This window comes from Corapipo altera, unplaced genomic scaffold, assembly GCF_003945725.1.
Source record: "Corapipo altera isolate COAL_440 unplaced genomic scaffold, ASM394572v1 2b, whole genome shotgun sequence".
Taxonomy (NCBI): Eukaryota; Metazoa; Chordata; class Aves; order Passeriformes; family Pipridae; genus Corapipo; species Corapipo altera.
The window spans coordinates 13441578-13465945 of NW_020884874.1; the positions used below are offsets into that span (position 1 = coordinate 13441578).

At 38.4% G+C, this 24368-nt stretch overlaps 1 protein-coding gene across 3 annotated transcripts in view; it reads right to left on the reverse strand.

Annotated features, from left to right (window-relative positions):
* Nucleotides 1–24368, reverse strand: part of MAN1A1 (mannosidase alpha class 1A member 1) — a 148380-nt gene that overhangs the window by 64951 nt on the left and 59061 nt on the right. The gene's annotated exons all lie outside the window — the stretch shown is intronic.

Here is a 24368-nt window from a genome sequence, read left to right on the forward strand (position 1 = left end):
CAGCAGGCTGTGGGAGCCGGGGCTGCATCACCATGTACCTGCTGTATTGCCAATCTGCTGCACGGGTAGTCTGTGGCAAAAACACTCCCCCACACCACCGAATGAAAAAATAATTTTGCAGCACTACAGTCTTTATGGACTCAGCTGGCTTATGCCCAGATAGTGTCACTGCCACAATTAATCAAAAAATTAGAATATACCCCTGCAGACAACTGAGACTTAACTGATATTTAGTATCTAAAGAGTTTCAGCTTTCATTTTAAAAACATGAAGTAAAAGGAACCCAAATGCTTAACATATGCCCACAAGAGTGATAAACAATTTAACAAGAGGAACTTTTATGAGTTGAAAAGCTGAAACAAAGAGGATTTTGCTTTCCTTCAACTGCCAGCTCAGCTCAGGTTACACTAATCTGATTTTTTGAGAACTGAGCGCTCTACTAAGAGAGTTTTTAATTAGAAGCAATATTGTTCCAACTTAAATATAGAAATCTATTTAGTGATTTCAATATGATGATGTTTAAGGCCTATTTCCTTGGAATTACACTGGGATCTTGCGCAACACTGAAAGGGATTATCCCAGGTGTAGTAGTCAAAATAGCAAAGTCACCTTCATTGTTCTCTCTTTCTAATAATGGTTCCTTTCAATTAATTTTTTCTTCTCAGACATATTTATGATGAATTTATATTTATTTATGTATTAGAAATCAGCTTGTACATCCAATGCATCCTGTGGTGTAGCCACGCATATGTGAATACATAAAGACATTTGCTGATCAAAACAAGGTAGTGAAGAAGTTTCTTTCCACACATATAAAATACAATTCATAAAATCCCAGTTCCTAAAAGCCACATTGAATAAAGGTTTTCTACTATTGAAAATATGTGATCAGGAGTGAATATAAAACTCTGGGATAATCACGTTACCATAAAGAAACTCCAAACTATCCCAGTCCAAGGTCTCTTCATATGATATATATCTCAAGATAAGGAATTATAGTATAAGATATTTTGAGGGTGCTAAGTAATTTCAAGCCAAATTATGGCTGGAGTCAGAAAATTTTCTCAAGTGGATTGCATGTGAGTGCTGGGAGAAACTTGGAGCAAAGCAGCAGAGAAAACAATTTGCTTGGAAATCGCTTCATAATCCATGATATTTTTAACTTCCCGGTTTACCAATTGTGTGCATTCTGATTAGAATTAGTTATGGATTTGTGATCTTCATCCAGCACACAATTCAGTCTCCCCACGGGTTAAAACCTTGAGGAACACTCAACAACAGTTGGTGTAGAACAATTACCTCTTAGCAGATTTCCTTGGGAGGAGCAAGAGACAGTAACCCACTATGAGAACACAAGCTTTCCCCTTGTTTCACTACACAGCCACATTTTTCACCTTGGTCTGTTGAAGCCAAACCTAGCCTTTAGTTTTTTAGCACAAGAGAGACCTCGCTCAGCCTTTCACAACATATCGTGAGATCAGCTCATCAGCCTAGTTTAGCACCTCTGCCCTGAAACATTGAAATATTGACAGAAGAGTGGCTATGATGATCCTCCTAAGGAATGGGCACACCAGGACCCAGAACTTCTGTAGAAGAACCTGCTGCACAGCATAAAACTCTACCTTTTCCTGTATGCTAGTGATTTTTCTTCCCCTTCCAAAGTTAAAAATAAAAGTCAACTATGAACATTATCCAATTTTATCTCTAAGGCTAATTTAACATGGCTGAACAACCGACTGCCAAATCACTATCTATTAAGTAGAACAGTATAGACAAGAATGACAAGAATACAACACCACTCTGAATGACTGAACGCAATAAATAGTAGCTTCATGCAGTAAAATTATACTCTTTCAGCAAGGGTAAAAGGGGGAAGATTAATAAAGGAACCACTTTATTTCTCAATTTGCAGCTTTAACAGTTAAAGAAAAAATAGGCAAAGCAGGTGCTGCAATTATTGTACACCATCCACAACATTCACGCTATTTTTCTTTTGCAGAAACTTCTAGTATTGGACAAGAAATAAATATTGTACAGGACAAGGTGTGGTTTTTTTTTGTTTTTTTTTTTTTTTGATAATAGAAGTAAATAAACAACAGAAACTTCTTATCTCCACTTCTGACATGAATTTCAAATTTTTGCCAAGCCCTGATTTTCATTCAGTAAAGTCAGCACTGTGGTAAGCACAAATGGTAACAGCTGTGCTGAGAAGCACAAAGCAAAGGCAGAAATGACAGAGCACAAAAATGAGAGACATTATATAATAAAGGAAAATATCTACAGTAAATTTCCCATTCCAGTAGTTATCTTTGGAGCCTCGAGAACCTTTCTTGGCTTTTCCTCACGAATGGTGAGCCAGCAGTAATGAAGGATTACTTACACGAAGTATTCCAATTGTATCAGACCTGGCAGAAGCTTTCACCGTCCCATGCCTGAGCCCACCCTTCACCCGCATTTAGTTTAAATATTTACCTACGAGTCTAAAAGTCTATAAACCTCTCACAAGGTCTTCATCACTTTCTCCAGTGTTCTATCATATCTAGACTGCATACTCTTTAAAGAAAAGGGAGTGTGGAGTTATTTACCTGACATGTCGGCAGTCCCTTTATCAGGTGATGCACAGAGTAAGCCACACCGTCATCAGTCCCTTCTTTTAAACTGAGGATTCAGATGAAAGTATTCCAACTACCCTTAAAAAGCAGCAAAACCACTAAAAATTTCACTGACATTTAAGTCAGCTAGATGCCATAACATAACAAAGAAAATTATTCTGAGTAATTGTGATTCAGGAAAGAAAATGATCGTTGAAACCAGTCAGAAATACTGATCAGAAATGATCAGCATGTAACACTATAAAGTTGGGCAGGATATGAAATACTTTCTCAAGCATTTCCCTCTAAGCTAATTTTTGCCAGGCTTTGAATGTAAGATAATTCTCTTTTTAAACTCTAAAGCATTACTAACATTTTTAAAAGTTATAATACTGAATCTCACTGTGTAAAATGGACTCCTCCATGAAATTAGTGTGAATTCCTCTGTAGCCCTATTCAAAATTAGCACTGAAGTCCTGCTCAATATTAGCACTAAAGTAAGTTAGATACTTCCTATAATCATAAATAGATTATATAGAAGACAGAGTTACAACATTTTCAGTCACAATCTCTGTTTATATTAGTAGGCTGTGAAATGTTAAAATGAGCTCAGGGTTAATAAAGCAGCACCTTCACTGTCCTTTGAGTTACCAACCCGGAGCGTCTTACAGACACAAAAGTCACTCCAACCATCACCATTACTCCAAGCCAGCAATTCTTTGAACAAGTAATACAAAAACACAAAATCCACCTCATTGCTGCACACAGTTACTGTCTGTTCATTCCATGGGCAACAAACATACCAAGCAAGGGAAAACCCCCATCATATTCTCACTCATTAGATATTCTTAATTATTTTTTAAATACATATAAGTATTTTTGTTCTTAGTAAGAGAGAATAAACTAACTAATAGATCATACATCTAGCACTGCAATGCTCATGTTAGAACACCCAATGCCACAATCAATCAGATCTTGCAGACTCTCCCATCCATTAACAAATCTTATTAGGGAAAATAGCATTCCCACAGAGAAATGAGGATGTGCCTGCAAAGATGCAACTGCAGGGCTAAGACCAGACCTGTCATCTGGTGAGCACTGGCTTTAATTATAGTGCAAGAATGTTATCTCCTCTGGATAAACAAAAATGTTTCCTTTGGCTGGAATGACAAATCCCTTTGAAAATGTTAGATTACCTCATTGTAGATTTAATTGCTGTTGCTAATCAGGAAGAAAAGAAAACATAGGAAACAAGAAATATCTTAGAATTGTATATGAGGCATGTCTAATTAAAAAAGAGCATAACATGGCACAGTATCATAAATTAAACAACAGTCAGAATTCTGCTTTAAAAAGTCCTCCATATGAAGGAAACTAGAAGTAAAAAATTAACAACAAAGCAAATAATACTATTTTTTAATTTTTTTTCAATTGACAAAGAAATTTCCTGAACATTTCTAATTCTGTCAAATTAAGCATTTCTTATTTTTGTTTTTATATTTACAGATAGAAACTGACAAGCCACTAAGTAAGATTTATTGCTTTCTTTCCTGTACCCGACTGCCTTTCCCAGTAGAGTAAGGAATGAATATTTCAGTGCAAAAGCAGAAAACAAGAGCAGACAAATGAACAGGGACAGGCCGCTTTGCTGCTCTTCAGAACACTGAATAGAAATCCTTCCAGCGTAACAAATGTTGATTTGGGTTCAAAGTGATCTGCTAACAAAATAACTCTCTCAGAAGAGCTTATTACAATACCTTCTTTACTGAAAGACGATTCAGTATTTTTGTTATATTTACATGTGTTTCACTTTTACAATGAAAGATTAGAAATGCTACAAAAATTGTGGTACTCCACCTGACATACTATAATACTTGAAATAGTGTAAGTTTAATTCTGCCACTATTTGCAATACCTAGTGATACCACACCTAAGTGCCACATTACTTGAAATTATTTCCTATAATACATTTTCAGTGTTTATGACACCTGAGTAAGTTACCCAGAAGCTGACATTAATTCAGCAGCAATTACTGCTTTCACAGTTACCATCACCTTGACATTAGCAGGTGGCTTTGAGTTTAATTTCATTCAGTCCTCACTCCTGGCTGAGCCAAGTTAGTTATGAATTTTCTGCACTAAAAGGTAAGACAGTTAATAACATTTCTGGAAAGAAGCATTGTAATGAGTCATGTCAGTGTGATAATAAGTACCAACAAAAGAAGCCAAATGGACTTCATTGAGGACTTTCAAAGCTGTAGTAGTATTTTTGTACATTCAGATCCAGAAGTGCTGGGAGTGTGTTTTGAGCATTTTCCCCAGGAAACAGACTGTGTGCAAGACCACTTCACTAGCTCCGGGCCAGCCCTGCTCCTGCTGGACTTAAGCATGTGAATTGCCACACAAACGCATGAGCCCACGTCCAGCCCAGGACTGCACCCAAGCTCAAGTCTTCCTACCAGAACACAGAAGAGGAGGACAGTGCATTAAAAACAAGTGGCTTCACTTGAGGCTACACCTATAGTGGTCAAAGACTAGCCAGAACAATTAATACAAGGACACACACTGATACCAGTCAGCATCACGTTCTTCACCACTCTGGGTAGGCTTTTCAGTTTGCAAGCACCTTTGCCCATCTGCACAACTTTGCTCAAAGCTGATAAGCCTCCCCTCAGTCCCCAAGACCAGAGTGTCACTGATGGCTGAGACCTGGTTCTCCTGGAGTTGCACCAAGATAGAGCTCCAAAGATTGGCTGGATGTGGGGAGTTTCCCTAGAGAGGCAATGAGGGGGGTTCTGCACTACACACCTTGAGGCACCCCTCTTTCTGTACTGGCCAAGCCAAGGGCACCCTTAGGGCATTTCAGGCACAGCCAGACCCCCAGCAGCAAAGAGATGACTCTGTGTTGGAAATTTAAATTGGCATCAATTCTGTAAAAGCACCATGAGAAGAAACACAATGTGCTTTAGCTCCTTCGCAAAGGGGTTGCCACACCTTCACATGCAAATATTAACTGGACAGAGCAGCATTTTATTTTATTAAGAATAAAAAAAGACACCCCCTTCCTGGAGATTAGCATGGTACAACTGGTCTTGTTCCTAGCCCATTGGAATATCAACAGAGGAAGCACAAGTGAAGCTGTTACACAGCATGACACAGGGGTGTCTTTGGGTTAGGAAACATCAGTAATCCCAAGAAAATGAATAAATTAAAAAATCTACTTAGTTTGGGAAATAATCTCCGATGTTCCCCTCATTAAAATTCTCAAAGTAGCTAGTTTTCACACAGATCTCCCCCTCACACATATAAACAGTATCACAGCTGAATAAAGCAGGAGGTATATCTCATTCAAAAATAATGACAATCTGCAGCCATTCTCACAATCCTGCCCAGCATCTGCCATCATACAGTGCTGGGCTGGAACGTGTTAAAAGACAAATGGTTTTCAGTGGAGACAGCATGGAAAATATAGATCCTGTGGTAAAAGAGGATCCCAATTCAAGGCTGAAACAACCACAGGGTTGTTCTCATTTATTATGAGATCTTCAGTGTGGGAATCCAAAGCTTATATGTGACACATCTGTGCCAGCAGCAGACATCAGAGCACCCAAACCTTGCGAAAGCTCTCACCACCCAAGATGATGGGGCGATTTAGGAAGGTGCACATAAGTTTCCAGCTTTTGAAAGTAGTGACTGTAGAAGTAGGTAAATAAATTACTGAAGAGATTCAAGGAGCTTGTGGTATCTGTGAGCAACAGTTCTATTTCACCTGCAAACTGCTAGAACAGTACGTCTTGTTCATAACTGAAGGAAGTAACAAAGATGGATAAGCTTTTACATTTGTACTGCCCTTTCCAGAATAGTCCAGTATCCTGGTCGCCAGATCATAGAAGAAAATCCACTTTAAAACGATGCTTATTACAAAAAGTATATTAGATTAAAAAAATAAAATTTAAAAATACCTTCTTTTATTCAATTAGCCTTTTTTTATGATTTCACTGATAGCAAGAAAATTAGTTTTCTTTTCTAGCTGACTATTGTACCAAAGAACTCACATAATACCATGAAGAGTATCCCCTCTTTAGAAAAGACTGTAGAGAAATTAATCAAATGGAAGTAACTGGATTAGTGAGAGATTTCCAGGTTTCATCCAAATGCACATAGCAACAAGCATAAACACCCTCAAGTTATCAGCAGTAGCTAATGTGTGTAATTACTTCAGTTGTTTTTTAACGAAAGAATTTCTAAGTAGATCTACTGTGTTTGAAAATCTTATTTTAGGAAGGCTAGTAATAAATGGTACAAACTATCAGAAAGAACACCAGGCATAAACCAAAGAAATATTAATGTACAGTAACCTATCCATATCTGACTTGCAGACTTTAAAACTCAAATAAAGGAATGAATTTCTAAATAATTGCAGAACTAAAAAATCATAAAGGAAGAGTTTGTTCCTGTTATATTTAGTTACTTCACTTCGTGTTATTCATGTGCATTTAAGATTGCTTACACAGACAAACTCCGAGGACTATTTAACAGGAAGAACTTTTAGACCACAAGAGAAAAAGTAACTGCTAATTTATCTACTAATGTCAAGAAAGCATAAGTTTTTTTATAGCTTATGCATACTTGAACAACTACAATCTTAGCTACAACCCATTAGCAGCTGGAAAGTTCATGAACCAACCATTTAATAATATCTGTGCTGTGATAATTCAAGAAAAGGCGGTGATGAATGTAGTAAACAAACTTTAATGATTGTCTGTAATAACAGAAGGAACATGTTACTTATAAAAGCCTTTGAGAATTCCTCACCCCAAGCTCAGGGCAGCCCTAATTTTTCAAGAGGTGCAATACACAGAATGTACGAAGAGTAACAAGCTGGATTTGCTGCATATGTACAGATTACCTGCGTGCTGGTAACTGGCTCCTGAGGCACAAAATACAGGTAACAAGCCTAACACCTACAAAAACTATGCTCAAACCTTAAGACTCTGAAATACCACACCACCCCAAATACATAAATTATGAAACAGCTCAGCATCAGTAAATCAGTGTCAAAGATTTGGGATGCCAGTTTTGCATCCTATCAGCAACAGAAAGCCTGGAAAATTGGGTCTTCAGTCAAATAAAGCTTGTTTTTTTCAGCAAGGTCAGATGGCAAGCTAACAGGCATTATAAGTGTCAGCAGCCCATGATGGAGGACTAAGCCCACACCTAAGAGCTACTCGAAGTTTTAAATATCCGTTTTTACCCAATATCCATATAGTTGGATATTAACCCACTATATATGTATTAACACAATGGTATGTCCTGCTTTGAACAACAGGCAGCACTGTAAGAGGCACCATAAAACTATATGGTGTACTAAAGTATTAACAGACACCAGCACTAAAAAGCTCCTTCCCAAGACCCCTCTGTCCCCCAAAAAATAAACCCTTTCCAACCTATGGAAATCTGACATTGATATTCTTGGATGCTGGTGAGAGACACAGTCAGCCCTAGAAGAAACTCATAGACTAACACCAGGCAAGGATGTCAAGAGTACAAAATATATCACGTATTTAGTCCTCAGGTCTTCTACAGTTCAGGAAGATGATACATGTATTTGAAAATGTATTGAATGTAAGTAAATAGGAATGAAATTAAAAATATGGCACATACAATGGAAACTCATTATATTGTGAAGCGATACAGAAAACATCTGGATGTCATCTCAGAGGTTTGAGTTTTTTTCTTGATTAAGGAAACAGTTGCCTTAGTAAAATTACTCATATCCAGCAGTAACGAAGAGCATCTTTTAGCACAATTCTTCTGTTAAGCCACAAACATCTGCTTCCTAATTTTCTTTTTATTTAATCTTGTGTACCCAGCCCAAGTGTTGTAACAACAAATTTAAATAGCTGCCTCATTTTATATCTTGCAAGCTATCAAAACTAAACAAAGAATACCACTTTGCATATGAAACTCTCCTTTCAAGCAGGTGACCATTGAGAAGTGATTTGCAACACCATCTGTGTGAAAGCAGGGGGTGGGGTTGAGGAGCCTAATAGACTTTGCATGGTGAATCAATAATTACATCCTTAATGTAGCATAAAGTGCTAACAGAAGATTCATTCCTAGCCTTGTAAATTCGATTGTATATTTTAATTTCAATATCATTAAGTTACTTAGAGTGATGCTTTCACTCTAAACTACGCTCCTAGACCATGGTGGCAGGCACAGAGAAGGTTAAAATCACTCTGTGTACATAAATGGAATTCTATTTGCTCTTTAATGGTAAGTCAACAGCAAATGGGGAACTGTTTGTTTCAGCCAGTGTTACATGACCCTTGTAATGGCATTAATAGCAAGAGTTTTAAAAGATGGTTATCAAATATACAAGTATAACCATATGATCAGGATATCAAGGATGCCTACTTTAATTGTTCTTCCACTCGTATTTTTCTAGCTTCATTTACTCACTTTAATATTTTAATCTAATCAGAACAATAGCTTAATGAAATGGCTCTCAGTAGTTTGAATCAAAAAAGTCCTTGGACAAAAGTGTCCAAGGCTCAGAATCTCCCATATTCTATCATCTTCCTTCAACTGACCACTAGTAAATCTGATCAGCTCACCAAGCAAATGGAAAAAAATAACTACTCTGCCTTTTTGTTCTGCTTCTCCTCTGAAGGGCGGTCTTCCTCAATCACTACCTAGTCTCAATCTGACCTCACCACAGGTATTTTAAGTCAGTTTTTTGTATCATTCAGAGGCAGTCCTCAAATAGTTAAAATTTGTATTGACTGTGTCCTCAGACCAGGTAGTACAGAGCAGCAGTTCTCCAGCCAGCTCAGGGTTTGTTTTTTCTGGAATTACTCCTATTGTTGTACAGAAGTCATCCTGGGTCTGCAGTTGTAGGGCAGAGGCCCTAAGAAAGAAAAGCTTTCCTTTTCCCTGTTCTTTTCATGCAAAGTGCTCCAAATAGTCAAGGGGTTGTGTTTTCATGAAGCTGTCAGTGAAAGTTCACAGAATCAGAGGATGGTTGAGGCTGGAAGAGACCCATGTGGAGGGAGCTCTGGAAGTCATCTGGTCCAACCCTCCTGCTCAAACCAGAGCCTGGAGCATGTACAGATAGATTTTGAATATCTCCATGGGCAGACTGCACAATGTCTCTGGGTAATCACTGCAGTGCTCAGTCACCCTAATAGCAAAAACATGTTTCCTGATATTCACAGGGAACCTCTTGTGTTTCAGTTTCTGCTGAAAGTCTTATATAAATGTTATACATGTATTGTGGCACAGTATTAAGACACTTAAGGCACATCAGGGCAGTGTCACAGTCCTAAGTGACTTGTCCAAGTTATATCTTCAGTAGACACTGAAACAAGGTATTTATCAAGAGTCTCGTTTGATAAGGTTGTAGTGGCTTGATTTAGAATGAAGCAAGCAGTAAACTCATAATAATAACAACAATAAAAAACAACTAATAACCAGTGAACTACATGCAATACAGGTTATGAAAGGATTAGCACAAAGAACAAAATATGATGAGAATCCAGACCGACAAGTTTGAATACTGAAGTTTCAAAAACAAATCATGATGTTAGGCATAGAATTACCAAGTTCCAGGCTTCACACAGTCTTCATTAAACACAAAAAGCTTAAGGAGCTCATTTGCATTACTCTAACATCCTTTGCCAGAGACCCTCTGTTCCTCTTCACACACAGGCAACCCAAATGACCATTAATTTGATGTGTTCATAGATACAAGGAGAATAAATTAAGCACTACTCTTGTAGTGTTTCTTCTACTCTTTAAACATATATAAAATATAATGAGCATTCACTGCAAATTAATGTTGTGCGTTAAGGCTGTCCCATGTTTAAACAGTAAAGTGCTTCTTTTAATGCTTACGCTAGGCCTGAAGGCAACACATTTCCAAATGTGATTGCAGATACTGGAAACAAGCAAAATGATCACAAGCACAAAGACAGTGTCAACTGTCACTCTGTTAGATCTGCAGCATAGATTGCTTAGGAACAAGCCATTTGATCATAAAACTCTCTCACTGATCTTTCTCTACCACCAGCAGTTACAGACTACTTCTGTCTCACTTGTATAAATATATGGAAAAGAAATCAACTGTTCTATCTGTTACAGCCCTCATGTTTTAGTGGTTTCACAGGTTCAAGTAAATTTGTTTTGGTAAATTCCATAAAAATAACAGGATTGAAAAGGTGCCATTTGAGTAAATTCAGCTTGAATTTGCAACCACATAAACAGCTCAGCTTGAGTCCATGACAGGGGAGTTTGGTAACACTAACAGTTGCATTAATGCATTTTTAAGCTATTATTTTTCAGGAGGAGGAACAGGTTAAAATTTAGCATACTCTGCAGGCTCCTTTCTCCATGAGACTTCTGACACACAATCTAGCTGACTTTTTATATAACTAATGTAACAAGAAAAAACTTCTATATAGCAGGAAAAAAGATGATGGTTTCTTAACTCAATGATTGCTTTCTTATTGTTGAGATTTCTCTGACAGACAAGGGTCAGTGAATTGTCTGATGAATAATGGGCACATCCAAAATGAGCCTAAATAAAGCATTTGTGTATTTTCCTTAAATTAAATATAAGAAATGTGAACTCTCGTAGTTCTTTTTATGTAAGCCAAACAGGAGGCTTCAAGAGCAAAGAACTATGATTTAAGAAGCTACTTTTATGTTGTAAGTTAAATCATCAGGCAGACTAATTCAATTTCTTTCTGTTTACAGTAAGACTACTTCTCTTACTGGACAAGCCATAAAACTAAAGTGACTAAGCTATAAAGAGGCAAGCAGACATTTCCAACTCTTAAGAATCAGAAACAAGTTCCTCTGACTGAGCAGCAGAACTGCCAGCATGTCACATTTATGAGCAATTCAACTGCTTCTCTGAATTCCCTGCAGTTAAAACTTTTTTTATAGCTAAACCTCAAAATCATTCCTGTAATTAAGTAGCAATAAGTTGTTCTCTGTAAAGAGTAACATTATTTTTGAATACAGTACATATTTGGAGGTAATAATGGTTAGAAGTATTCATAAAGATTTCAAGCGTGCATATTAGTATGTGTATAGAATCATAGAATCGTAGAATAGATTGGGTTGGAAAAGACCTCCAAGATCATCAAGTCCAACCCCTGATCCAACTCCAGTTACTATATCATGGCACTAAGGGCCACGTCCAATCTCTTTTTAAAAACCTCCAGGGATGGTGAATCCACCACCTCTCTGGGTAGGCCGTTCCAATGCCTGATAACCCTCTCTGTAAAGAATTTCTTCCTAACATCTAACTAAACCTCCCCTGGCAGAGCTTGAGCCCATGTCCCCTTGTCCTATTGTTGGTTGCCTGGGAGAAGAGACCAACCCCCACCTGGCTATAACCTCCCTTCAGGTAGTTGAAGAGAGTGATGAGGTCGCCTCTAAGCCTTCTCTTCTCCAGACTGAACAACCCCAGCTCCCTCAGCCTCTCCTCATAGGACTTGTGCTCCAGTCCCTTCACCAACCTCGTTGCTCTTCTTTGGACCCGCTCCAGCACCTCAATATCCTTCCTGAACTGAGGGGCCCAGAGCTGAACAAAATACTCAAGGTATGGCCTCACCAATGCAGAGTACAGGGGAAGGATCACTTCCCTGCTCCTGCTGGCCACACTGTTCTTGATGCAGGCCAGGATGCCATTGGCCTTCTTGACCACCCAGGCACACTGCTGGCTCATGTTCAGCCTCCTGTCGATCAGCACCCCCAGGTCCCTCTCTGCCTGGCTGCTCTCCAGCCACTCTGTGCCCAGCCTGTAGCGCTGCAGGGAGTTGTTGTGGCCAAAGTGCAGGACCCGGCACTTGGCCTTGTTGAACTTCATTCCATTGGAGTCAGCCCATCTCTCCAGTCTATCCAGATCCCTCTGCAGAGCCCTCCTGCCTTCCAGCAGGTCGACACTCCCTCCCAATTTGGTGTCATCAGCAAATTTGCTGATGATGGACTCAATCCCCTCATCTAAATCATCGATAAAGATGTTAAAAAGGACTGGACCCAACACAGACCCCTGGGGAACACCACTGGTGACCGGCCGCCAACTGGATGCAGCTCCGTTCACCAGCACTCTCTGGGCCTGGCCCTTGAGCCAGTTCCTGACCCAGCACAGAGTGCCCCTGTCCAAGCCATGGGCTGCCAGCTTTTCCAGGAGGTATTATTACATTGCTTTCCATGCGCCCACTTGAAGCAAGAGGAAAGAAAAAAGGTATGACAGTCATGTAAGCTCTCTCCATTTTTAACAAAACCCATGACATGGCTCTAGTGTTTTATATTACTCTTTGACTGAACCCTTCACATTCCTAGAGAATAGCTTGTAGGTTGCACTAAATTAATTTCATATTTGATGGTATGTAAATTAATACATTAGATTACCTTGACTGTAATTTCAAGTTGGAACTAGATACAAAAATGTCGTTGAAGTATGATTTAGAAAAAGGGCATCTTAGCACCAGCTCTACTTGTTAATTCTATTACCAACTATCATAGTCCATCAAGAAAAAAATGGTTGAGCAAGTTCTTCTTGTTATCTCAGTAAGTCTTTACTTTTGACCTTGTGTCAGTTAATAAACATATTAACACAGAACCTTGAAGCAAATCAGAAAGGCTGATGGCATTTAACAGTAATTCTGCTCAGACATGCTGAGAACCACCACTGTAGTTTCCTGCAGCAGTGTGGCAATGTTGGCCTAGAGCATCTCAGCAGTTATAGATCTTGCCTGAAATCGTGAAGATTATTTTTTCTTCCCTCTTGAATATAAATGGAAATAAAAGCAACTCTGGAAAGAAAAGACTGAGCACAGACTGAATGATGTTTGTAAGAGATACCCTACAAGCAGCAAATGCTGATGAGAAGGTTTGAGTTATTCACTGGTTTTGCATGATAAAAGGAAAAAGATTGAAATTATCTGTATACTATGAATAGTGTTTTTAAGAACAATTTGAGGAAAATAGCATCCTTTAAGAAACAGCATTGTGAGCTGCTGACTTTGTTCTGCAGCTGTTGGTTTGAAGAAAACAAAAAAGAGTTTTCAAAGAAAAATGGAAGGAGTGAAGTTCATAGCATATCCTTTTCACATGATGATTTATTGGACTGTAAAATTATCTAGTCATGCACGCAAAACTTAAGGACAATTTGCCCCCCAAGGGACAACATGACTTTAAAGCATTAACAGGACTGAACCAGCTTCTGAAACAACTAGTATGGTTATTTTGCCTAGCCTGCAAAGGCAGACGAATGCCTAAAGACTGAGGAAAAGAAACAAACCAGACACATCTAGTTCTTCAGATTAACCAGTTACACAGCCTTTCTGATAGTTCAATGCATCTGAAGTATAAGAAACAATGAAACTGGCCCTGCCAGAAAGAAGACAGGTTTCTTTTAATTGAAGATTGACTCTACTCCAGTAACAGTGGTGCTGGAATGATCTTCCTTGTTTGCTTTAGAATTTTGTAACTTTATATAAGGTTGGGTTTTTTGGATGTTAAAATAAGCTCTTGAGCCTTCATGCAGCTGAATGACAAGAGTCCCCTTACACTGTACTGTCTTAATTAGCCACTGTTTGAAGGAGTTCATCAGGGTTGAGTGGGTTAATGTAAGCAATTAAAGATGTCGAGTAAAGAAAATCAGAGCAGAACACATGAAAAAAAAATCCAAGTTTTTCAAAATGTTTTATCACCTCCTGACCTCCCTTATATCTTACGCTTTACTAGGAAATTAAAGAGTAAGATAGCAGACCAGATAACACCTCCAGGAATACAAAAGCTTGTATACATGTTGTCAAAAGACTTGCACTGTAAACAATGAGCTAAGAAACTGAATTTGCTGTTTAAGTACATCCTAAATTATTTTTCCTTGAGAAAACCAAGTAAGATTTGTATGAGACACTGGCACTACATACCACTCCTCTTTTTCAGCTTTCAGATCTTCATGTTTATCCTCTTCTCAGTCTTTAGCTTAAGAAAAGTTTGCAGTTAGCACAATTCTGTGCACTTAGTCCTGGGTAAAATGAGCCCTTATATTTACTGATTTGAGGAAAAAAAAGATTTGTCTTTCAAATACTTCATGACAGCTCTGTTTAGCGACAATCACCTGCCAAAAACACAAATTCCCCTTAGCATCCATCATGTTGGAAGTGGCACAGGATTTTTCATGTGAACATCATGTCCAAATTCCTTAATCATTCGCAGATAGGGTGCAAATACAATCTGTGTATGGCAGAGGCAAGCTTTTGGCACTAGAGAGACAGGAACTGCACTCATTTATCAACCACAACATTTATCAACATTATTCAACTGTTGCATTTTTGCAAACAAATGGCAAACAAATAGCATGTGGATTCCTGCAGTTATTGAAAGACATGGGAGAAAGCTCCCTTCTCACCTTACAAATCTTTCATATTTCTGTTGTCTGAAAATAACAAACCTGCCAAAAAAAACCACTAGACAGGCCAATTAGCACTCACCATAAATTGACCCCAAGAGTTCATGCTAACTTAAAGTCAGTGAACCTTGTATGTGTCTGTTTCACGTTTGATCTGCTTAGCAAGTGTGTTGCTAAGTGCAAAGGAAACTAAAAGAGTACTTGTTGCTTCTGCAGCAAAGATACTATTATCTGCACCTATTGCTGAAGACATGAAGGGCATGCAAGAACAGCAATAGTGTCTGCTTCTGATTTCAGGCACTGAATTTTCTCAATGATTTACAGTTGGCTTGACGCAGCCGAACTGGTATGAGGTACAAAGTGGTGTTTTGTAATGAATTTCTAATCTGATCCTTCAAAGAGCAAATTGGATAAGAAACTTTCCCAACTTCATCATAAATTTCTGTTTGCTTGATTTGTATTTAAAATACTAAGAGTTAATTAATGCTTACATAATTTTTAATACAAGTAATTTAAATTTTTCCAAAAAGATACAAAAGTAGAAAGATTCTTTGCTAGTCAGTTTTGAGAATCTGATGTAATGCCTTCAGATGCCTTCTGCCAACAGAATCAAAAACATAGTAATCTACTGGATGGTTTATACTTTTATATTCTCTAAGCTAATAAGAGTTATCACCTACTTGGCTCCCAACTTAATGAAAAATAACTATTTTTGTCTAGGGAGACAAAGCCCAAAATGGACTCTTACATAAGCTAGCAATACATTGTGAAATATTTAGATGAAGAAATGAAGAATTACTCCACACCCAGAGTAAAATAATATTTTCACTTTTTTTTTAAAAAATCAGTACGATGATTCAATAACATCTTTTACTTATCACCTAATTGAACTTTTATACCATATCCACAGAGAGAATATGCTTTCCCAAATATTTTACATAGCCTAGAATTTAAGCAGAATAAATTAATGCTGATCTATTCCCCCTGTCAGCACTGACTGAGATATCTTTGTTTTCATTTGCAGAAAGAAGTAAAATTCTTGGCTGCGATATTATAGATAAGGATTATTCTTTAGATATGGATATTTGCAACAATCTAAACACTACTTGCAAATGGCTCCACCGAACCCTGTATCTAACCATATGTTGTACATTTTCTATTAAGTCTGCAGAACAACTTCACCAACTTTTCAGGCACTGTGTTTTTACCCCGCTTTGACTCCTTATAATTGCAACTGCATTTGCTGGTACAAAGTGACAGAAGTGAACACTGAGATAAAAGAGAGAAATATCTTGGAAACAACTTCTCTGCAGATGCATGGTGACTCTGGACAGACTGTTAATAGTGTATCACTTCTTCTGTACAATACATTAGCACACATGCAAAGAATTCTTTTGGGTCTATCTGGAGCTGCTGCTGCTCAAAAGGAAACCATACACACTGCTATTTCTGATAGACAATCTCTCTCCAACTGTTCTGTAGAACTAGAATAAAGTGAAACTGCAGGAGCTTGTTGAGAGCCAAATCCTCAGAAGAAACAAACAGCTCCTTCTCAGCCGCTTGAATTCTACTCAATAATACAGCCCATGAGGTTATGCCAAATAGAACAGCTGTTACAATCACAATCAGGTAATAATACTTAGCTCTCATTATCATCCATTCTCCTTTCTAGCAATTTACCATCAGACTACAGTAGTCTAGAGGTAAGCAGGGATTTTAGTTAAAATTAATGTAATGAGCAACTAACTTTTTGGTTATTTCTAAAGTCAACGTGTCAAGTTGTTTGCCATGGGACAACACAGATTTTTTGTTGTTGTTGTTTTGAGATGGTTGGTGATGACAGCTAATTGTGTGCCTGATGGTGGTGCCTTACTGTGGTACAGGTGGCAGAGTCTCCACAAGGCTTCAGGTACTTAGACCTGAGAAAGTTCAGTGTCATGGTATGTATATGTGGTATCAGTAACTCCAAAGCAGAGACGGAAGAAAAGGAAAACCAAGAAGCAACATTTTAATTAAGTGCAAAAGACTGGAAATCCACATCTCTGTTACCCATATCTTTGAATTTTTCTCAGAGTTATGTGTGGGGCCAGCTTGAGCGGCAAAGTTGCACAGAGCAGCTGAGCAAGTAGCACTGGGAGAAAGGGGACAGAAATATTAGGAATGAGAAAGCTTTTGGAGTAAAGGGAACCTATTTAAGAGAGATGGGTTTCATCAACAGCGACAGCATAATTGCACCACAGGAACTTAAGAGACAGAAATAGAAGACTGAAGGGCAATCTGCTTGCAACTGCAAAGAACAGTCTACATAAAAGAAAATCTTAGGAGTCGAGGTTATCTCCAGAATGTGAATCCAGAGGGAATCTGATGCAGCTAGCACAGAAAGTGAACAGCCTTAGATTTATTAAAGGTGGTGAAGAGACTGAAATACTAATGGAGATTACAGACTGTGATAGTGGGAAACAAAGGAGATTTTAAATCCTTCTCTGTCCCTGAGTAGGCTGTTAAGTGTTACATTAGAGCTGATATAAACCTTGCTTTTATACACTGTCATGACAGCTTCTTGCAGAAACTCAGAGTCCATAAGAGAAAAAGTAGCTCTTAACTTAGCTTGACATATTACTATCTAACAGGGGCCACACAGTCCAATTCAACATGCTGTTATAGACAAAAGGTTCACTTTGCTAATGTTTAAGTTTGGAAAGAGAATCAAGACGACCAGCTGCAATGAACTTAGAAAGAAACAGGCAAATGCATAAAATGCTTGGAGATGATTTGGAGAATAAAATATGAGGTTCAGAGTCCAAAATTCTCAAATCAAAAGGCTCAGATGACTTCTGCCTTCTTTTGGTATGATTGTAAAGAAGTTAATTAAAAGTAAAAGTATATTGAGTCCAGCTAAGAAGTACAGAAATGCTTGACAAGATAAATGAAAACTCTCAAGTCAGGCTAAAAGTAATTTTTCAAGAACAAGTGTTTAAAGTTTAAAAAAAAAAGAAAGAGAAACAGGAGGCTTACTAGAGAGACAGAAGAAACAATAAGAGATCTGTGTAAAAGAGCACAGTACATGAAACAAAGTCATTGAAGAAAAGATAAATTTGCCCCAATGTTCTGTCTTGAAGAGCCTAGGCAGGTTTCCATGCAAGCAGGTTCTTAAAAGAACAAGCCTAATGCACTGTTGCAATATTGAGGCTGAACTAGTGACCTCTTGAGGTCACTTCCAAGTTGAATGGCTCCAGGATTCAATCATAAATCTATAAAAATGAAACAAATCTTAAAGATCATTTCAGAGCTCTAAAGGAACTAAACCACGACACCACTGAAATACTGATGTATTGCTTAAAATGGGCAGCAGATGGATGGTAGGTGGGAAACAGGACCCAAATCTGAAAACAGAGCTGCAGAAAACTACAGGCAATTTCAGTTTTCTAGTTTGTACCACAATGGGAACTCTACTGCCAGTCTGTGAAAACAATTAAGGAGGAGTTAAGTGGCATTCACACAGAAGTGATCAAGCTGATATGGTATGCCTGCAGTTTCAAACAGCATTAGAAATCAAGCTTCCAAGGCATAAAAGGAAAAGGCCTCTTGTTAATTAGTGTCAAATTAAGTGAGAGGAAGCAGGAGATAAAACATGTGGTCAATTCTCACACTGGTGAGCTAAGATCCCCAAGGCACATACACTGGGAACTTACATTCGGATTTGCACTAATAGGCCAATGCCTTTGTAAAGGTGACAAATTTCATTTTCCTAACATTCAAGACTGCTAAATGATGGATTATATATTCTTTTGCAACTATGGAACTTAAATATTCTCTCTGAAGAGACACCTCTACGAGAGAGAGAGAGACAGATAACATAGCTACAGCTAAATTCTGAAGAATGTCAGCACTATATGAAGTCAGTAATTTTCTGTGGTCAGCCTGGCAGAGGCAGCTCTAGATCAATAGCATCTGCATCATTATTTCATGCCTGCTCCTCATTAGTAAGACAGCTCTACAATCACTGAGGGATGGTGGTTTTAAGTGAACAATGACTAGGTCTGAAGTCAGAGAGGAGGTCAAGATCATCAAGTGAGGTTGAATAGTGGCACTGTAACTCTGATTCCAAATGCAGATATAAACTAATTAAGTGATATGTCATAACTTCTTTTTTTTTTAACCTCTAATTAACAGCTGGTAAAGAGTAATAGACGAAACTCTCATTGAGAAGAACAGTTTGGTTTTTTAGTTGGTTGTTTTTTAGGTCTGGGGTTTTTTTGGTTTGTTTTTGTTGTTGCTTTTTTGTTTTGGTTTAGTTTTTTAATTATTATTCCTTCATCCTAATCAGGATAAATTCATGTTCCTTCAAACAGGTTGTACTGCCAGACTAAAAAAACCTCAAAAATCTGTCACATTTCTGCTTCATGCCCTGAAGAAGAATGGCAATATAAGCATATTATGAAGGAAGAACAGCTGCTGAACGCAAAATATTTTGATTCTGGGACAAAAAAAAAAGTTACTTATCCCACTCAAAAACCAGAAAAGCTTCAAAGGAATTTGCAAACTTACCAGCTGGATCTGAAACTCATGTGTTCCTTATTCACTTCAGAGCATTTCGGATTTACTTTTTTGCTATTCAGACAAACAGCAAATCAGAAGCTCCTTCTATTTCTGCCTGTGCAATGTATTCTCTGATTGTGGAACCAACCTTCAAGTAAAACAGTTTCCTTATTACACAGCTTTAGCAGTGCCTTTAAGAACCAGCTATGAGTAAATCAGAAGAGCTAGAGAATATACAAGGCTTATCGGACTAAGAGCAGCGCCACACATTTACCATGACTTTCAGCACCAGTATTACAGTTATTCCCAACAGTGAAAACTACAGTGCTCACAAGTAATGTTTGTCATCTCCATGAATTCCAAGAAAGACCTTAGTTGCTGTTAGAGGATACAATGTTGTCGTCCTCCAAAAGTTAACAAATTATCTCCTTATATGACTACATGTGGAAATATGTGAATATCTGCATCTGCAGAACAGGGGATCTTGTTGCATGCAATACTCCTGACCCTTAGTATACCAGAATTTTACATCAGACTAGCAAAGTACAGCAAAGCAGTTGTAAAACAAATTTCTCCCTTACTAGACATCTTATTTTCCAGCACCAAAAAGTTGCTTAAAATTACTTACTTAGTAATTAATTCAGGTTTAATTTAAAGAAAATGATCAAGAAATTTGCAAAAAAAGAAAAAAAAAATCTGTCCCATTCTGATGGGTTAAATTTACAATATTACAGGCTCCTACCAATACTTTCATGTATGTCAGTACTAGCAGTGCTTTAAAAGAGCTAGTTTTATTTTTAATAATACCTTACAGTCACTGACTCATGAAAAAATACGAGGGAAGCATTCACATGCAATATTACTATAAAGGAGTTAAAAAACCTGAAACAAACTAGAAAAACAACCAAAAAAAAAAGAGCAGCACTGAAACAGTTACATTAAATAAAGTTTTTTGCTATTTGTAGCTGTTTTACAAATGAAGTTTGATATTTGACTGTCTAGCTTGGATTTAGACAGTAATCAAATTTTTTTTAAAAATTAAAGCATATGACATTTCTAGCACTTTTAGGTATTTCATATTAATTCAAGTAAGGCGGAAACTGTAGGAAGTTTAATAGAATGCATCTCATAGCTCCATTTACAAGCGAGCAGTACACATAGTTATCAAATGGCAAAGTATTCAATCTGTTCATTTTTAGAATGATTCACATTGGTGCCTTTATCTAAATGAACTATTATATGAGCAGGATGTTTTAGGAACTACTCAATATGATAGGATATTCTTTAATCATGATTTGTTAGACTTACAAATGATTATGGAACATACAATGTGTTGCAGCTTTGGATCATTACCCATGGAAATGTAATTCAGAAGTACAAACAATAATTATTTCTGTCACTCCTTTTACTGAAACATAGCTTTCTTTAATTAGGATATTGATAAGTGAGCACAGAAAATGTAAGATTTTTTAATAGTTAATCTGATAAAGAATTAATTGAGCTTTTAACTGAGAAAGCTTAATCCTCCAAACTGTGCATACAGATTATGCCACCTCCTTAGGAACACCCACTAATATAATGGACTAACAGATTATTAAATATATATTTTCTATGGTAGCAGCCAGTCTCTGGGGCCCTCAGGTGTTTCCACACCTCTCAACAGCACTAGTGAAGGAAGACCCACATAGCATGGAAAACCTCATCCTCCTGGATCCCACTCTTTCCATAGGCAGTGGCTGGCTATTGCTTCAGTGTCTTGGATTTAGGAGACAAATCATGAAGTTTCCCCAAATCTAATAAAGGCAGCATGTGCTGAGTCACACTCTCTAAGCCATCAGGACAACTGTTTAGGAACATCATTCTGTCTCAGACAGCAGATGCCTACCAAAGAGTATGAGAACCAGTGGCAAGCATGGGCGGTGCCTTTCCTGGCCTGCAAGAGCTCAGCACCCTCCTTAATCATGCACCTCTTTTTTGTGTTTAAGAGCCCATTTTAATTTCATTAATGAGTCTGTCATTTTTAGAATGGGCATTAGCATCCATTATCAACAACATTCCACTGCAGAGTTCCACTAAATTATCCACTCTGTGAAACACTTCTTTTTGCTTCAGATGTCTCCTCATTTCATTTGTACAAGAGTTTTACTGGAACATGGGTGTTGCTATCAATCTAGTCCAAGAGGTGGTGGTAAAGCTGCCTCTCTAAGGATGAAGGAATGGTTGAGAAGCAATGACTAGGTGTTAATCAGGAGAAACTATAAGCACCGATTGAAAGCAAGACTGCACATTAACAGACACAAGATACAAACCATCAACATATATGCGAAATCACCAGCACCAATGACAAATGGTTCAGGCATTTCTTGGCAGACAACTGTTGCTCGACGTAAAGGCTCACATGCATTCATCTACCAGCTTGTCATCTGCCAAGAAATATTCTCTGCTTCTGTCAGGACTGGTTAATTAAAGGGTAGAAATAGGTTATACTGGAAAAGTTCACTCCTGTTTGCCAAACAGATCTGCAGTGAAAGATACAACTATTTAATCCAAGAAGAGCTTTCAACTGGAGATACACTTAGATATGTTTATTTCTGTGCTGAGTTACTATAGGAGGATGAGTGATTTCCTTTAAGAGTCAGAGATGAAACATAAGTAAAACAATATTTAGGAAGAATAAAAAAGCCATCTCCCAAGCACCTCTTAGTTTTTTTCATTACTGTTAAGTGTCTAAGTGCAATTTTTCCCCCCAAAATTACAAGCCAGTTTAAAATAAACACTAAAAGGTGTTTATTTTAAGACATTAATGTCCTTTCAATACCAGCTACACTCAGGACAGGACCATGGAAAACAAACAGGTAAGTCTTCTTCACACATAAAAATGTCAGAGGAACATTGTTTCCTTTTAACTGCTTTATCAGGTACATGACCCAATTGTACCTGCTAAGGCAGATTGAATGTAATGAGAAATTTTAACAAAATCCAACATGTACACCATCGAATTTAAGTTAATTTAAAGTGACAGGTTCCAAACAGAACCCTATCAAGTATTTGGGAAATTTGCATATGAAAAAATTATCTTTTTTGGGGTTTTGTGGAGTTTCCACCAGTAATTACTTTGGATTTAAAGAAATCCAATGATAAATTCAACTTACAGTTAAAGAGTATTAACTTGTGTAATCCTACAATAAAATACTACTGTAATACAGAGATGGAAATATGAATTTAAACTAGTAAGATTAAAGACTTTTCAAGTGCCAAGCTGTAGTGGGTTTCTGTGGCTGGGTTTTGGTAGTGGGGGGGCTACAGGGGTGGCTTCTGTTAGAAGCTGCTAGAAGCTTCCCCTGTCCTGTGGAGCCAATGCCAGCGAGCTCCAGGATGGGCTTCCTGCCGCTGGCCAAGGCTGAGCCAATCAGGGGTGATAGTAATGCCTCTGTGATAACATATTTAAGAACAGAAGGTTGTTATGCAGAAAGAATTCCATCCAGGAAAGAGTGGAGTGAGAACATGGAAACAACTATGCAGACACCAAAGTCAGTTCAGAGGGAGGGGGAGGAGGATCTGCAGGCACTGGAGCTGAGGCCCCTGCAGCCTGTGGTGCAGACCATGGTGGAGCAGCTGTGCCCCTGCAGCCCATGGAGGACCAGCAGGGTGCAGAGACCCACCTGCAGCCCATGAAGGAGCCCATGCTGGAGCAGGTCGATGTATGAAGGAGGCTGTGACCCTGTGGGAGGCCCAAGATGGAGCAGGGTCCTGCTAGGGACCTGCTGCCCGTGGAGAGGGAAGTCAACGCTGGAGCAGGTTTTCCCCGGGTAGAACTTGTGGCCCCTGTGGGGGACCCATGCCAGTGCAGCTCATTCATGAAGGACTGCACCCCATGGAGGAGTGACCCACGGGACAGCAATTTGAGAAGAACTGCTGCCCGAGGGATGGACTCATGCTGGAGAGGTCCATCAAGGACTGTCTCTCGTGGGAGGGACCCCACGGGAGCAGGGCAGAAATAACAACTGACTGCAACCCACATTCCCCATCCCCCTGCACTGCTGGGGGGTAGGAGGGAGAACATGGAAGGAGGAGTGGGGGGAAGGTGTTTTTAAGACTGTTTTATTTCTCACTCTTTGGCTCTTATCCTGTTAGTAATAAATTTAAGTACTATCCCCACTTTGAGTCTGTTTTGTCTGTGAAGGTAATCAGTAACTGACCTCTCCTAGCTCTCATCTCAACTCATGAATTCTTAGCTGGTTTTTTTTTCCCTCTCTCCTCTGTCCAGTTGCAGAGGGAGAGTGAGAGAGTGGCTGTAGTGGGTATCTGGTATCTGGCCAGGGTCAACCCACTATACAAGCTAAAAATTTAAAATATCATAGTACCTGTGACTTAATATGGTATCTTCGACCCGTGAGTCTTTTGGCCTTCTCCAAAAATACTACAGAATTGCATTTAGACAAAGTTCTTAGCTGAAATTGCATCTTCATTCTCTCCAGAACCCACGAAAGGCAATAGAGATCAATGAGTCATTAAAACTTTAAGGACATTCACATGTATAGGCTTATCAGTTTTAATGTTTTGGATGGTTTCATGTCTTTCCCACCTGAGTTGAAGCTTCATTTTCAGGAAGGCCAACAGAAGTAGAGTTTATAGGAATTCAAGGATATGCTTGAAACCCATTTGCGAAGCAGGAAGCTGATGTACCAAATCTACCACTATCATAGCATAGGAACGCCATAATTACACACTATAGCACAAAGCCCAGTAAGAATGTACTGGTATGGCTCCAACACAGGAAAAGGACCTGAGTATCATTTAACACTC